This window comes from Bombina bombina, chromosome 4 (assembly GCF_027579735.1).
Source record: "Bombina bombina isolate aBomBom1 chromosome 4, aBomBom1.pri, whole genome shotgun sequence".
Classification (NCBI taxonomy): domain Eukaryota; kingdom Metazoa; phylum Chordata; class Amphibia; order Anura; family Bombinatoridae; genus Bombina; species Bombina bombina.
The window spans coordinates 1096168641-1096184143 of record NC_069502.1 but is presented as its reverse complement, the minus strand read 5'-3'; positions in this window follow the sequence as shown (position 1 = coordinate 1096184143).

The window sequence follows — 15503 nt, the reverse complement described above, 5'->3', positions numbered from 1 at the left end:
TATAACATCTCAACATTCACAAATATACATTTCTGACATTCAAAAACAAAACAAAAACAAATCAGTGACCAATATAGCCACCTTTCTTTGCAAGGACACTCAAAAGCCTGCCATCCAAGGATTCTGTCAGAACTTTGATCTGTTCACCATCAACATTGCGTGCAGCAGCAACCACAGCCTCCCAGACACTGTTCAGAGAGGTGTACTGTTTTCCCTCCTTGTAAATCTCACATTTGATGATGGACTACAGGTTCTCAATGGGGTTCAGATCAGGTGAACAAAGAGGCCATGTCATTAGATTTTCTTCTTTTATACCCTTTCTTGCCAGCCACGCTGTGGAGTACTTGGACGCGTGTGATGGAGCATTGTCCTGCATGAAAATCATGTTTTTCTTGAAGGATGCAGACTTCTTCCTGTACCACTGCTTGAAGAAGGTGTCTTCCAGAAACTGGCAGTAGGACTGGGAGTTGAGCTTGACTCCATCCTCAACCCGAAAAGGCCCCACAAGCTCATCTTTGATGATACCAGCCCAAACCAGTACTCCACCTCCACCTTGCTGGCGTCTGAGTCGGACTGGAGCTCTCTGCCCTTTACCAATCCAGCCAAGGGCCCATCCATCTGGCCCATCAAGACTCACTCTCATTTCATCAGTCCATAAAACCTTAGAAAAATCAGTCTTGAGATATTTCTTGGCCCAGTCTTGACGTTTCAGCTTGTGTGTCTTGTTCAGTGGTGGTCATCTTTCAGCCTTTCTTACCTTGGCCATGTCTCTGAGTATTGCACACCTTGTGCTTTTGGGAGCTCCAGTGATGTTGCAGCTCTGAAATATGGCCAAACTGGTGCCAAGTGGCATCTTGGCAGCTGCACGCTTGACTTTTCTCAGTTCATGGGCAGTTATTTTGCGCCTTGGTTTTTCCACACGCTTCTTGCGACCCTGTTGACTATTTTGAATGAAACGCTTGATTGTTCGATGATCACGCTTCAGAAGCTTTGCAATTTTAAGAGTGCTGCATCCCTCTGCAAGATATCTCACTATTTTTGACTTTTCTGAGCCTGTCAAGTCCTTCTTTTGACCCATTTTGCCAAAGGAAAGGAAGTTGCCTAATAATTATGCACACCTGATATAGGGTGTTGATGTCATTAGACCACACCCCTTCTCATTACAGAGATGCACATCACCTAATATGCTTAATTGGTAGTAGGCTTTCGAGCCTATACAGCTTGGAGTAAGACAACATGCATAAAGAGGATGATGTGGTCAAAATACTCATTTGCCTAATAATTCTGCACTCCCTGTATATTGTTGAAGGAAAAAAATACAACTTGAAACAACTGGTCCAAATTCAAAAGGTTATTATTGTACAATTAAGCAGGATTACAACAGAGTGACAGCATGTCATCACTTTTAGAGTAACACAATCTTGTTCGCAAAATCAGATAAGAATAGTGTCTCTTTATAGCCTCAAATTATCCCATTTGCTGTGCTTTGAGCCAATCCAGAATCTTCACACATAGGCAACTCGTGGTCTTCTTATCTCGTCCATACAGCACTTGGGTGTTTTTTACTTAGCTAGAAGTTTATATTTTTGCAAGCACAACAAAATAGCTGAACTGACAAGAAAGTGTATTGTTCTTAAAGCTATAAGCATCAATTTAATATAAAGCACAGGACTAAATGGCAGAGTTAAATAACCCTTTTAATAATTTAATTATCACATATATTTATCTATTATCTTGCGTTTATTATCACGCCTTTATTACTTTGTTTTTCTCATTTGACTAACTAACAGCCTGCCTACCTGGAAATGACCCCTTAGATGGACCGTATATCACTGAGTATACAGATAAGCTCCATAGACAGTGGGATGCCGGGCATCAATTCCAGACTGCCTATTTAGTGACCATTTCCTCTAAGCATTCACACATCTTTATTGGTAACACACAAACACAAAATATGCAATCTCTATCTAATCAGATAACAACAGCAGCCAGAACTGCATCCCATCACAGGCCTAGTTCCAAATCCTGTAGTAGGCCCAAAACTGATGAGGTGCAATTATGGGGCCCACTCCCAGAGATGAGAACTTCCACCTGTCTCCTAGAATGACTGGAGGGTCTGCAGGTAGCTGGGCTAGGTTATCAGATGGCCATCTCTGTTGCTGTTTTATCCTCACCCTAAACAATAGGTATCTTCATTTTTTTGCTGCAATGAGAAACACAAATCATTAACAATTTCCAGACAATTAGGCACAGCAAAATTAATCCTATCACTACCACTATGGGTTTTAAAAGATTTGTAAGCATATTGTTAAACCAGGTTCCAATGGATCCCATCCAGGAGAATGGGTTCCATCCCTCCTTAGATAGCAAGGCTAATTTTTACTCACATTGATACTGGGAAGGGACACTTAAAAGGTTCAGTTACATGACCTTGAACAGCGCTGCAAAATCGACTGGCGCTTTATAAATAATGTATAATAATAATATATAGCACAGTAATTATATATATATATATATATATATATATATATATATATATATTATTCCTAGAATGACTGGGTTCCATCCCTCCTTAGATATATCCATAGATTTTTGTTGTAACTCTTTTACTTTGTTCATGTGTGCCCCTATGGGGTCATGGGAATCTTCCACCCAGGTGCAACATTCTGAGCCAAAAATAGCACATGTTCCCCTCTCAATAGCAAGTAGGTAATCAAGAGTCATCATATTCTGAAGATCCACCTTCCTAACTTGGACTAACTCTTCATTAAGGGCATGTATATAACTTGTAGTCTCATTAATAACCCCATCCATGATACTAGCGTATTTATTCATTCTATTTGCTAGCTCAATTCCCCAACCTGTCGAAGCAGGGAACCACATCCAGGCTTTATCTGCAGATGAAAATAATTCTCACTTATACCTTGTTTCCCCTAGGGATGTTTCAAACACTGAAATATTTGAGTGTGTTCTAATGGCTGGTACAACTCTTCCTATGGTACAGTTACCCCATGCTCCCATGGGAAGCCATTAGTAGGCTTTATTACCACAAATATAACAAATATAGTCCTTGTTTCAAGACCCTTGGAATCATCTTACCATGTTTTCCCAGCCATAGTTGAAACCATACCATATTGTGATATAACTGAGTTTGACAGCTCCAGTCATCATTGTCTGTCTGTTCAGGACAGGCACACCTGGGGGCACACAAAGCTTTTAATGTTAAACAAAAACATACACTGTTACAATCAGCATTTACTGTATCACATGGCAGTTTGTTAGGTTCTATGTTAAATGTTAAGGTAGCAGTTCTACAATCTGTTTCCCCCACGTATACCTTGGGCAAACTGACTATGCAACCCTTTATGTTGGCTATGTGATTGACATACATTGGCCCTAGACACATTGTAGGTGTAGAAATTATTCCAGCAAGTTCTAAGTATGTACCATGGTCTACGAGAGCATTATGAACAGACACCTAGATTACGAGTTTTGCGTTACAATTTTAACATTAAACAAATGGCCATTTCAGCGTAAAAACATTAATGCAGTCATTATGAGTCTTGTCGGTATAGCTATACCGCAAGGATTGTAGCCTGTAACGCAACGTCCATCCCGCACTCAAAAAAATTAAGTTTTTGCATGGGATTTCCATAGCGCCAGTATTACAAGTTGTGCAGTGAGGCTAAAATGCTTGCGTTACAGCCTATACTGACACAATCCATTCCGCTATCTGAAAGCAGTAGTTATGAGGTTTGCGCCACAAAAATGTTTCACAAAACGCATAACTAAACTGTTACAAAGTACACTAACACCCATAAACTACCTATTAACCCCTAACCCAAGGCCCTCCCGCATCACAAACACTATTTAAAACTTATTAACCTCTAATCTCCTGCCCACCCACATCCCCGCCGCTATAATAAAGTTATTAACCCCTATTCCGCCACTCCCCTACACCGCCGCCACTAATTAAACCTATTAACCTTGAAACCGCCAGCCCCCCACATCGCTACTACTAAATAAACTGATTAACCCCTAAACCGCCAGCCCCCCCCCCCCACATCGGCAGTAAAAAATATACTATTAACCCCTAAACCTATCACCCCCTAATTTGAAATTAAAATTACAATATCCCTATCTTAAAATAAATAAAAACTTACCTGTGAGGGTGACTTCCGGTGGGTGGGCGCAAGAGAAGGACGCAGCTTGCAGAGCTCTGAGCGTATGTCCGAATTATCGGAATAAAAATCGATAATTTTTGGCCCAAACAAGTCACTTTTCTTGACAAGGGGAGCCACTCGACCTGTCCGGACACAGTGTGACAAGGAACGACAAAATCTGCTCCCCTGCCGAAAATTTAAAAGAAGAAGAGGACGGAGCACCGAGATAAGCGAGCTGCAGCCGCGGCAAAAAGGGGAGCACAGACCGGTAGCACAAATATCACACAAGCCGGGTGCAGAGCGAACCTTTGGAAAGTAACAACTGAGGCTCCAGACTGCTCAGGTCAGTGGCGGTGTGCACCGCGGCAGCCATTTTATATCTATCTGCGCAGTTAACATTACACTGAGTAGCACCCATTACAAACTTTCCTGAAAGAAAAACATTAGCATTGCAAAACTCTACTCAGCACCTGGGACTTAACACCTTCTCTACCGAGAAGCCCTGAGCAACTATCAATAGGGGGTTAAAGACACAGGACAGCAACTGTTATTGCGCCACATGGCTCGCACCTGAACACCTACGAATATAGGCACGCCACAGATCGTGAGGGGACCAACTGCCAGACAATAATTGAGACCTACCCCTATTAGAGGTTATACTTACTTGAAAGTTTGGGAACAGGAAAGTAATTGCTTACAAAGGCTCAAACCCACAGACCGATCCCTTTAATTGACTTTTAAATGGGCCTACATTATACCATGATGGAGTAGAGTCCTGAGGCCTCCCCCCCTGTGATCCCCCTGCCTCTTTACCCCCCCAGAAAACCATCTCAGTCTAATCTGTATATGTAACACAGGTGTGAGTGAAGGAAAGACTATAAGCTGAACTAGTGGAGCGGGTAGTTTATAACTTCAGTGCCTGAATGCAAAGATATTATACTCCATTCACTAAACAAACTGGCAAGATGTCTAAGCAGCTGCGTCAGCAAGACAGGAGACAAAAAAGTCAAGCAGACTTGCATCCGCCATTAAACCCAGACGATACATTATCAGACCCTGGACCACAGGACATACATCCAATAGTCTCTCAATTATCTGCATTGTTCTTGCCGAAGATTGAGCAGTTACAAGCAGGCCTAGATACCCTATCCTCAGACTTTAAGGCCTTTTCAACAAGATTGACAACTGTAGAGCAGAAGATAGCAGATACAGAGACACAACAAAGGGAATCTGCGATAAGTATCACGCGACTACAAAAGCAAAATAAAATGCTGCACGAAAAACTTGATGACTTGGAGAACAGGTCCCGCCGCAATAATATCAGGGTGGTGGGCCTCCCAGAAGCGGTGCCAAATGCTGCGCTGGTGGACTTTGCAGAGACTACTTTACCCAAGCTACTTGGCATTTTGAGCAATCATACCCCCTGCATTGTTGAAAGGGCACATAGGGTTGGAGCTATGGTGCAAAATAATGATCAAAGATCATTACCAAGACAAGTGATGATAAAATATCTCAACTTTAAAGATAAAACCCTAATTCTTAAAGCATACAGGCAAACACCAGAATTGAAATATGAGGACTCTAAACTTCACCTCTTCCAGGATTACTCGGCAGAGGTAGCCAAGAAAAGAAGGGAATTCTCTCCTTATTGCAGAGAGTTGTTGGAGAAGGGGGAGTCAGTGGCCTTGCTTTATCCAGCTCGACTCAAATTGCAAACCGCCCATGGTCCAAAGTTTTTTGAAAACACCACGCAACTGAAAATCTTTATGAAGTCTAGGAATCCTTGCAGAGTGGAACAGAGAGAAGCGGAACAGATTGAAGAAATAGAGGCGTAGGGACATATGGCTGGTCAAGTGATATCTTAAACCTCATTGGAGGCTCCCTTACACACCTACACTTCACCATCAGAGTTGACACGGAGATGAATAGCTCGAGATAACTAGGGATATTGGCAGGCAGGGCATATCATCTGCACTTATCACCATGTGGGAAACGTACTGAACTGCTTCCTGGTATAATGCATCTTTATGCTGTTGTGCTATTTCTCTTGTTATGTGTGTTGTTTGTTTTGACTCTCTTTTTGACTCCACAGCTTAGAAGAGAACTTTATGAAACTGAGAACAAATGCTTCATGTGGTGTCTCACACTTTAGCGAGACACTAAAATATATCCTTTTACACTTGGGGGGGGGTGGGGGGGGAGGGGGGAGATCTGTTAAGAGTGTTACTAGTTAAAGATTATTTTATTAGATCAATCCATTGATAGCGAGACTCTGTTTACCTGGAAGACTTTGGGCTGGTTTATCACTATATGCTATTAACTTACTGATTTTTGTCTTACTATATAGCAAGTACCCTCTGATCGAACACATCTTTCTAACCTCCTACATTTTTGGATGGGGAGAGAACCCCTGGGGTGTCAGAAACGTAAGTAACATCATCATAAACATTTGGGGAACAATCTCCCAACCACGCTTAGAAGGGCATATACACTATAACAAACGGAACCTAGAGGTAAGAACACATATACCCTGCATTGGAGATGGGGACACATATCATATCATGGAACGTGGGAGGGATAACATCACCCATCAAGAGGAAAGCTATTCTAAAATATTTAAATTCTAGAAAAGCAGATATAGCTATCCTCGAAGAAACTCACTTGAAACCAAGCGAACACTTGAAATTAAAACAGGGATGGGTGGGGGAAGTCATCTACACTAATTACGAAAGTAGCAGAGCAAGAGGGGTGGCAATCCTTTTCCGTAAGAAGTTGAACTACACTATTACCCAGAAAATGATAGACCCACAGGGACGATATGTACTACTCAAACTGATACTAAATGAGACACCATTGCTGATAGGGGGGGTTTATGGACCACACACGCAAAAAAAAAAGAATTTTGGAATGTTCTTAAAACATGCCTACTACAGATGGCGGACGTCCCAATAATACTAGGAGGGGATTATAATCTGACCCCACAAACACCTGCTGATAGGTACCTCAACCCGAATAGGGCACCTCTGACCTCTACCACAGCCAAATACTCAAAAATAGACTCAACTATATTTCGCAAGTTCTGCAATGCGCTCCTCCTCTCTGATATCTGGAGGGATAGGAACCCGGAGGCCAGGAACTATACATGTGTTACTCCTGCAAAAGACACGTTCTCTCGCATAGACTACTTCCTGGTCTCTGGGTCCTTGATCTCTGGGATCGGAGATGTAGGAATTGACGACCCGATACTTTCAGATCACGCCCCAATCACACTAAGAATTAGGGACAGACATCTAAGAGAGAGAGGTGCTAGGTGGTCATTTCCTAGGTATTTATTGCACAATGACAATTTCAGAAAATCCTTAATAGGAGAATGGTTAGATTACACCTCTATCAATCAGGAGCATAAGAGCGACTCTATTCTGTTCTGGGAAGCTGCTAAAGCAGTCCTGAGAGGGGCCACAATTTCATACGTTATTAAATTTAGGAAACAGAAACAGGCCAGGGAGAATCTACTGCTTAGACAGTTGTTGAATGCGAGGAATAGAGACCTACGAAACCCTACATGTACCAATCGGGAAAAATATAAAGACGTCAAAACACTTAGAGATACAGGGGTTACTCAAAGTACAGCCAGAGACTTGACAAAAACGCGCGCTAGATTCTATCGCCACGGTAATAGGACCGGCCGCATGCTAGCTAGACTAACAAAGCTGACAGGAGGGTACAATACCATATCAGCAATTAAGAGCGAAGGGGTGGTACACACGGATACACCAAATATGCAGGCAGCATTTGGCCGCTACTACTCACAATTATATGCCTCCCAGGAGACTGATCCTCAAAACAGGGATAGGTTTTGGGAAAATATTTCCCTTCCATCATTGACAGAGCCACAACAACAGGGATTAAATGCTTCCATTACAGCAAGAGAGATAATCTCAGCCATTGGGGGGCTTCCGCTGGAAAAGGCATCGGGTCCGGATGGCCTCCCAGCAGAATTTTACAAAATTCTCCAACAGGAAATAGCCAACCCACTAACCTCCATGTACAATGATTTATTGTGTGGAAAAGCAGAAATATCTAGAAGGTTTACTGAGGCAAACATAACCCTCATTCACAAGCCTGGGAGAGATCCTTTAACCCTCGAGTCATATCGTCCGATCTCGCTCATGAACTCGGATTACAAATTATTCACAAAGATCCTGGCTGATAGGCTGGCGAGGGTATTACCGGAGCTAGTTCATCGAAGTCAGACTGGATTTGTAAAGGGCAGGTCGTCAGTGGCAAATGTACGTATGTTGCAATTTCTACTGACACATTACTGGGAAAGAGCAGGGAAGACCCGAGTGACACAACCAGAGGAGGCTTGCGTCCTCCTTGTAGAGGCGGAGAAAGCCTTTGATAAGGTATTATGGGGACATCTATTTTACACCCTAGGGCGGTTTGGAATAGTTGGGAACTTCATACGAGCTTTACGCACCCTATACTCTGACCCCCAGGCAGCTATACTTGTCAATGGGACACCATCAAAGCCTTTTCCCTTGAGTAGAGGCACAAGGCAGGGATGTCCCCTGTCACCCCTTCTTTTTGACCTGGCTCTAGAGCCACTGGCAAGTAAGATCCGCCAAGAAACTGAACGTCTCAGAGTTGGAGAAGTAGTGCTACACTTATCCCTCTTTGCTGATGACATGGTGTTATATGTCCAAAATCCTAGAGCCAACATTCCCTTATTGTTAAATATCATAGAGGAGTTTGGGCAAATATCGGGGTATAAGATCAACACTGATAAGACAGAATTGATATGGCTTTCTCATGCTAATGACATCCCTATACTCCCTTACAATTTTAAACGAGTGGAGACTAGTTTCAAATATTTGGGGGTGCGTCTTTCAAAAAACCCAGCGGATTGGTATAATCTGAACTACGCACCTCTCAAAAGTAGCGCAACGGAACTTGTTGCCAGCTGGGCCAAGTTACCACTGTCTATCTCAGGCAGAATAAGTCTCATCAAAATGGTGTTGTTCCCCAAGTTGCTATACACGATGCAGATGTTACCAATGCTGCTACATAGGGCAGATGTGAAGTTCTGGAGAACCCTTTTCCTGGATTTCACATGGGTGGGGAAAAAACATAGAATCCACTCAACCAGAATGATGAGCACAATAGACTCGGGAGGCCTCGCAGTCCCCAATGTAGAATTATACTGCTGGGCAGCACAGGCGAAATATGTCCTAGATTATATCACAGGACAATCCCGCTTTGCGATAGCTGACCTGGAACAGCAAATTGTCGAACCTTGGACACTAGCTGCACTGCCGTTCCTGACTACTGACAAAACAGACAAAATACTGACTGGCTACCCACTCATACAACAACCTCTTAAAGCATGGGAAAAACTCTGTAAAAGACTAAACTGCCAACACGAACTCAGTAAGTACATTCCACTACAGGGAAACCCTGACTTCCTACCGGGTATGACTACGAAGGTATTTAGGGAGTGGAAGACCTTGGGACTGGATAGGATATCTAAAGATCTTGACAGAGATGGAAAAACAATACACACTTTTGCACATCTACAAGAGTCTTACACCCTCCCCCGCACACACCACTTCGCATATCTGCAGGTAAAACATTATGCGGCTGAAGTGTTTAAGAGGTCAGAGGTCCCTGAAGACCCTAAGGGGGTAGCACAAATCTGCCACTTATACACACAGGGGATTACATCTATCTCCCCTATTTACAAAGTGTTGCAGGCGCCAGATAATAAAAGCACGACAACTCATATAAGCGCAAAATGGACCGAGATACTGGGAACACAAATAAATGAGGAGCAGGTACAGGAGAGCATTCAAAAAGTACGAAAAGCCACATTATCAATGGATCTTAGAGGAATACATACTAGAATGCTCGAATTAGCCTACATTACTCCAAAACTCTATAGAAAATGGGAAACTGCACACACTGGGAACTGTCCTAGATGCACGCAGACTCAGGCAGACTTAATGCACATGCTTTGGTCCTGCCCCAAATTGACCAAGTTCTGGGGCATGATACACCACTGGCTAAAGACCTTAAACATTCCAATAGGCACACTCACACCTCCAATGATCGCACTACTAGACTGTCAAAGCCTAGATAGAAACACAACGGCATTTGTAAACAATGTCATACTGTTAGCAAGGAAAATTATCTTTAGAAAATGGAGAGACAGTGAGCCACCAACACTAGCGCAATTAAAAAAAGAAATACTTACACAACTCTTGTATGAACAAATAGACACTATGGGAGACATTGCCACACGTACTGCTCGATTTATGAAGAAATGGGGAGTGTATATTCAGACTCTAGAAACCTCACAACAAGTGAAGATACTATATCCTATACGCAACTCAGAATACATTCTAGAAGCACAGGTTAGAGGCGAGTGGAGACTGGATTTTGAATGATACAGTAGCTATTTGAAATTCTGTAGGAACAGGCATTTAAAGGAGAATCTGACACCCCGGGGGGGAAGAGTGGATTAGTTGGTCGTAGCGTTTTTTTTTTTTTTTGTTTGTTTTTTTGTTTTTTTGGAAAATGTGGGGAGACATGTGAGGGCATATTTGACTGCGGGCATTCATTTTTACTGCGGATTATACTTAAACATCCTTTGATACCTCAATTCTATTGTGATGTATGCAACAATGTATGTGTTAATATATCTTCCTGAATCATTGTCTATCATGAGAGAAGCTGTTTGTACCATGTCCTCCCCACGAAATAAAGAATTAAAAAAAAAAAAAAAAAATTACCTGTGAAATTTAAAAAACCTAAGTTTAAACTAACAATGAACCTAACATAACTATTATACTAAAATTTAAATAGCTACCAATTAAAAAAACTAAATTACAAATTGCAAAACTAACATTACTATAATTACAAAAAATAACAAACACTAAACTACGAAAAATAACAAACGAAATTATGCAAAATAAAAACAATTACACCTAAACTAATAGCCCTTAAAAATAAAAAAGCCCCCCCAAAATTAAAAAAACCCTAGCCTACAATAAACTACCAATAGGATGAGAGCTAATGAAATTCTGTTGGCTATTCAAAAGAGCCAATTTAATTTCAGCACCTCCCATCCTATTGGCTGATTTGAACAGCCGGATGTCTTCAAGGATGGATCCGTTCGACGACGCTGGGCTGAAGATAGAAATGCCGCCTGGATGAAGACTTCTCGCTGCCTGGATGAAGACCTCACCGCCTGGATGAGGATGGATGTCTGGACTTCAAAAACTGAGAGTGGATCTTCGGGGGTTAGTGTTAGGTTTTTTTTAAATCTTTTTGGGTATTTTTTTTTTTAGATTAGGGTTTGGGCATTTTTAAAAGAGCTGAATGCTCTTTTCAGGGCAATGTAAAAGAGCTGAATGCCCTTTTAAGGGCAATGCCCATACAAATGCCCTTTTCAGGGAAATGGGTAGTTTAGGTTTTTGTTAGAGTCAGGTTGTTTATTTTGGGGAGTTGGTTGGGTGGTGGGTTTTATTGTTGGGTGGTGTTTGTATTTTTTTTACAAGTAAAAGAGCTGATTTCTTTAGGGCAATGCCCTACAAAAAGGCCATTATAAGGGCTATTGGTAGCGTATTGTAGGCTAGGGTTTTTATTTTATTTTGGGGGGGCTTTTTTATTTGTATAGGACTATTAGATTAGGTGTAATTGTTTTTATTTTGGAAAAATGTCTTTGTTATTTTTCGTAATTTAGTGTTTGTTATTTTTTGTAATTTAGTATTTTTTAGTTTTTGTAATTTTAGACTTAAATTTTTTAGTAGTGTTAGGTTTTTTAAATGTGTAATTTAGTTTTTTAATTGTTAGTTATTTTAATTTTAGTATAATAGTTATGTTAGGTTAATTGTTAGTTTAAACTTAGGTTTTTTTAATTTCACAGGTAATTTTTATTTATTTTAAGATAGGCATATTGTAATTTTAATTTAAAGCTAGGGGGTTGTTAGGTTTAGGGGTTAATAGTTTAATTTAGATTTTTTGTGATGTGGGGAGATGGCAGTTTAGGGGTTAATAGGTTTATTTAGTGGTGGTGATGTCGGGGAGCGGTGGAATAGGAGTAAATAGCTTTATTATAGTGTTGGCGATGTTGGGGTGCAGGGGAATAGGGGTTAATAACTTTATTATAGTGGCGGCGATATCGAGAGTGGCAGATTAGGGGTTAATAACTTTATGTTGGTGTCAGCGAGTCAGGGGTGGCAGATTAGTGGTGTTTAGATTTAGGGTTTATGTTAGGGTGTTCATTTCACACCTTCTATAGCGCAAAACTCGTAATCTAGGCGAGAGTGATTTATATCAATTTAACCATCATAGCTGTAATTTGTCACATTTAAATCATTCATTGATATTGGTACACCTATTAAAGGGATTCCTTTATGATTGTCAGGAACATGAGAGCATATCCAGCAGTCTGGGGCATTCAGCTGCTTGGCGGTCTGTTGGTTTAAAAGCAGGACAGTGTATGCATTTTGGTAGTTTGTTAAGCCTCTTCGTTCCCAGTGGCCTCACCCTTTTGACACAGATTCTTATCACCGACCTGGAAGTCCACCTTCTTACAGTGGGAGTCGTGTATCCAAAAAAAAAAATGTTTAGTAGTCAGCGCCAGGAGAGCAAAGCATCCAAATTCACTATAAAAAATGGCCACCTAACAGGGTCGTACAGAAGAATAAATAGATTGTTGGTACAAAGGGGGACAAAGGGGGCTTAAGTGTGCTGGTGGAAAAGCTGGGCCCAAAGAGATTATCAATATGGGTGTATAATGGCCAAAAGTCAACACATAGTACTGTATTACTAAAGAACGTAGAAATAACACATAGTACTGTATTACTAAAGAACGTAGAAATAACACATAGTACTGTATTAATAACACATAGTACTGTATTAATAAGGAGCATAGAAATAGGGTGAAAAATGCAGACAATAAAGAAAATATAAAAACATATGTTATATATAAAAGCGGTTTCAATCCAAGGAATATATGGAACAAGATTGCCAGAACTCTGTGGCAATCTAGCAGAGTTATTCACAATATATAGTAAAATGTTTAAAAAGCAACGGTGAAAAACATATGTCAAACATATGACAAAATAAGAGTATAACAAAAAAAAGAGCAATAAAGAAAATAATGAATGATATTAATGAATCTGAGCTCAGATAAAGGGAAATCCCATATATAAAGCAACAATATAGTCCCAAAGTCTATACAGTCACAAAGAGTAAAAAATCCAGTGGAGGTCCAATGTGGAGGGATCTAGAGAAGAGAGAGGAAAATATTTTTATCCAGGGGAGGAAAATCTTTTATCCAAAACTTGTGGCTCAGAGTAAAAACATCTAAAGGTACCTGTGGAAGAAAAACCAAAAAGATGCACAAAAACAAAAAAAGCTAGCTAAACTAAAAGGAAAAGTGCTCACCATATACAAATAGGAACTCGGGCTGGTATGTCACAGGAGGTCAACACGTTTTGGCGGACTGAGAGGCCTTTATCAAGACTATACCAGCTTAATTTAAAGTTGTACTATTTAAAGGCTAACTTAGCCAAATAAAGAGAGGGGGTGTGGAGAGTTTTAGGTGCCAAATGTACATATGGACCAAAGTCTGGCTAGATACTTCCTGGTAAATAAACACTTTCAGGTAGCTAAGCTCCAGACACACCATTTTGGTTAGGTGCAAGAAAATAGGGGCAAAAAATTAGTAGCCAATTGTTTAAAATTAGTGGCCAATTGTTTAAAATAGTGAATGGTACCTATCTAGATAATGTATAGTGTTTATGATATACATAGTCCAAAAATATGAAAGAGTATATGCAATATGCTTTAAGATATAGAGTGTTTTACCAGAAGAAGACTTCCGGGTAGAAGTGACTAAATCGCCATTTTATTTAAGGGCAAAAATGGTAGATATCTTTTAACCAGTTTTACTGGATGCATATAATTAGTAAATTGTGTTCAGTGATAGCGCTATAGAAGCGTGGTTTCTATGCCAAAATGCCTTTATGTGGTGATTCAGTGTCGAATTGTATGGCTTATTAAAAAGTAAAAGATAGTGCAGAGGGGCGCCATTTTGGATAAGGGTAAGGTAGTTAAAATAATAATCGTAATAGTAAAAGACAGTGCTGTGAAGCGCCATTTTGGATAAGGGCAAGGGAATTCAAATAATAATTATAATAGTGGATATGACTCTGATAATGAGGGACTATTTATTGTGAAATATAGAAAAAAAACAGAAAAAGAAAAAACAGGAACAGACCGTTATACATATAAGGATCCATTCTGTACATAAGGGGAAAGACGATGACAATTTTACATTCAGATATAGAGAGAACAAACATCATCTGTACATATTGTCAGTACATTAATCACATGAAGTTACAATAAATAAAGATACAATGTATGCACCAACAAAGTAATTCACAATAGTTACAAGCGAAAATAACAGTAACAGTTTGTAACGTTATCTTACAGATGCAGCCTATAGCAGTTGTGTAAGATGTTTTACATACAGATTGGAAACATTTGTGCAAACATTTATCAAACTTTTATTTTTAAGATTGTGGGAAAAAGCTCAAAAAAGAGTTTGCACATAAATTAAAAAGAGCACACTTTGTTGCTAATATCACATGAGGGGATTAAACATATGTGCGGATATTAAAAAAAACATGTATAAAAGGCATACATACAAAAAATTCATATATGAAAAATAAAATATATACACTGTCTTTTACTATTATGATTATTATTTTAACTACCTTGCCCTTATCCAAAATGGAGCCCCTTTGCACTGTCTTTTACTTTTAAATAAGCCATACAACTCGACAGTAAAAGGCATTTTGGCATAGAACACACGCTACTCTAGCGCTATCACTGCATCCAGTAAAACTGGTTAAAATATATCGACCATTTTTGTCCTTAAATAAAATGGCAATTTAGTCACTTCTACTTGGAAGTCTTTTTCTGTTAAAACACTCTCTATATCTTAAAGCATATTGCATATACTCTTTCATAGTTTTGGACCATGTATATCATAAACACTATACATTATCTAGATAAGTACCATTCACTATTTAAAACAATTGGCCACTAATTTTAAACAATTGGCCACTAAATTTTTGCTCCTTTTTTTTTGCCCCTAACCAAAATGGTAGCTCTGGAGCTTAGCTACCTGAAAGTGTTTACTTACCCGGAAGTATCTAACCAGACTTTGGTTCATATGTACATTTGGCGCCTAAAACTCACCACACCCCCTCTCTTTGATTGGCTAAGTTAGTCTTTAAATAGTACAACTCTAAATTAAGCTGGTAT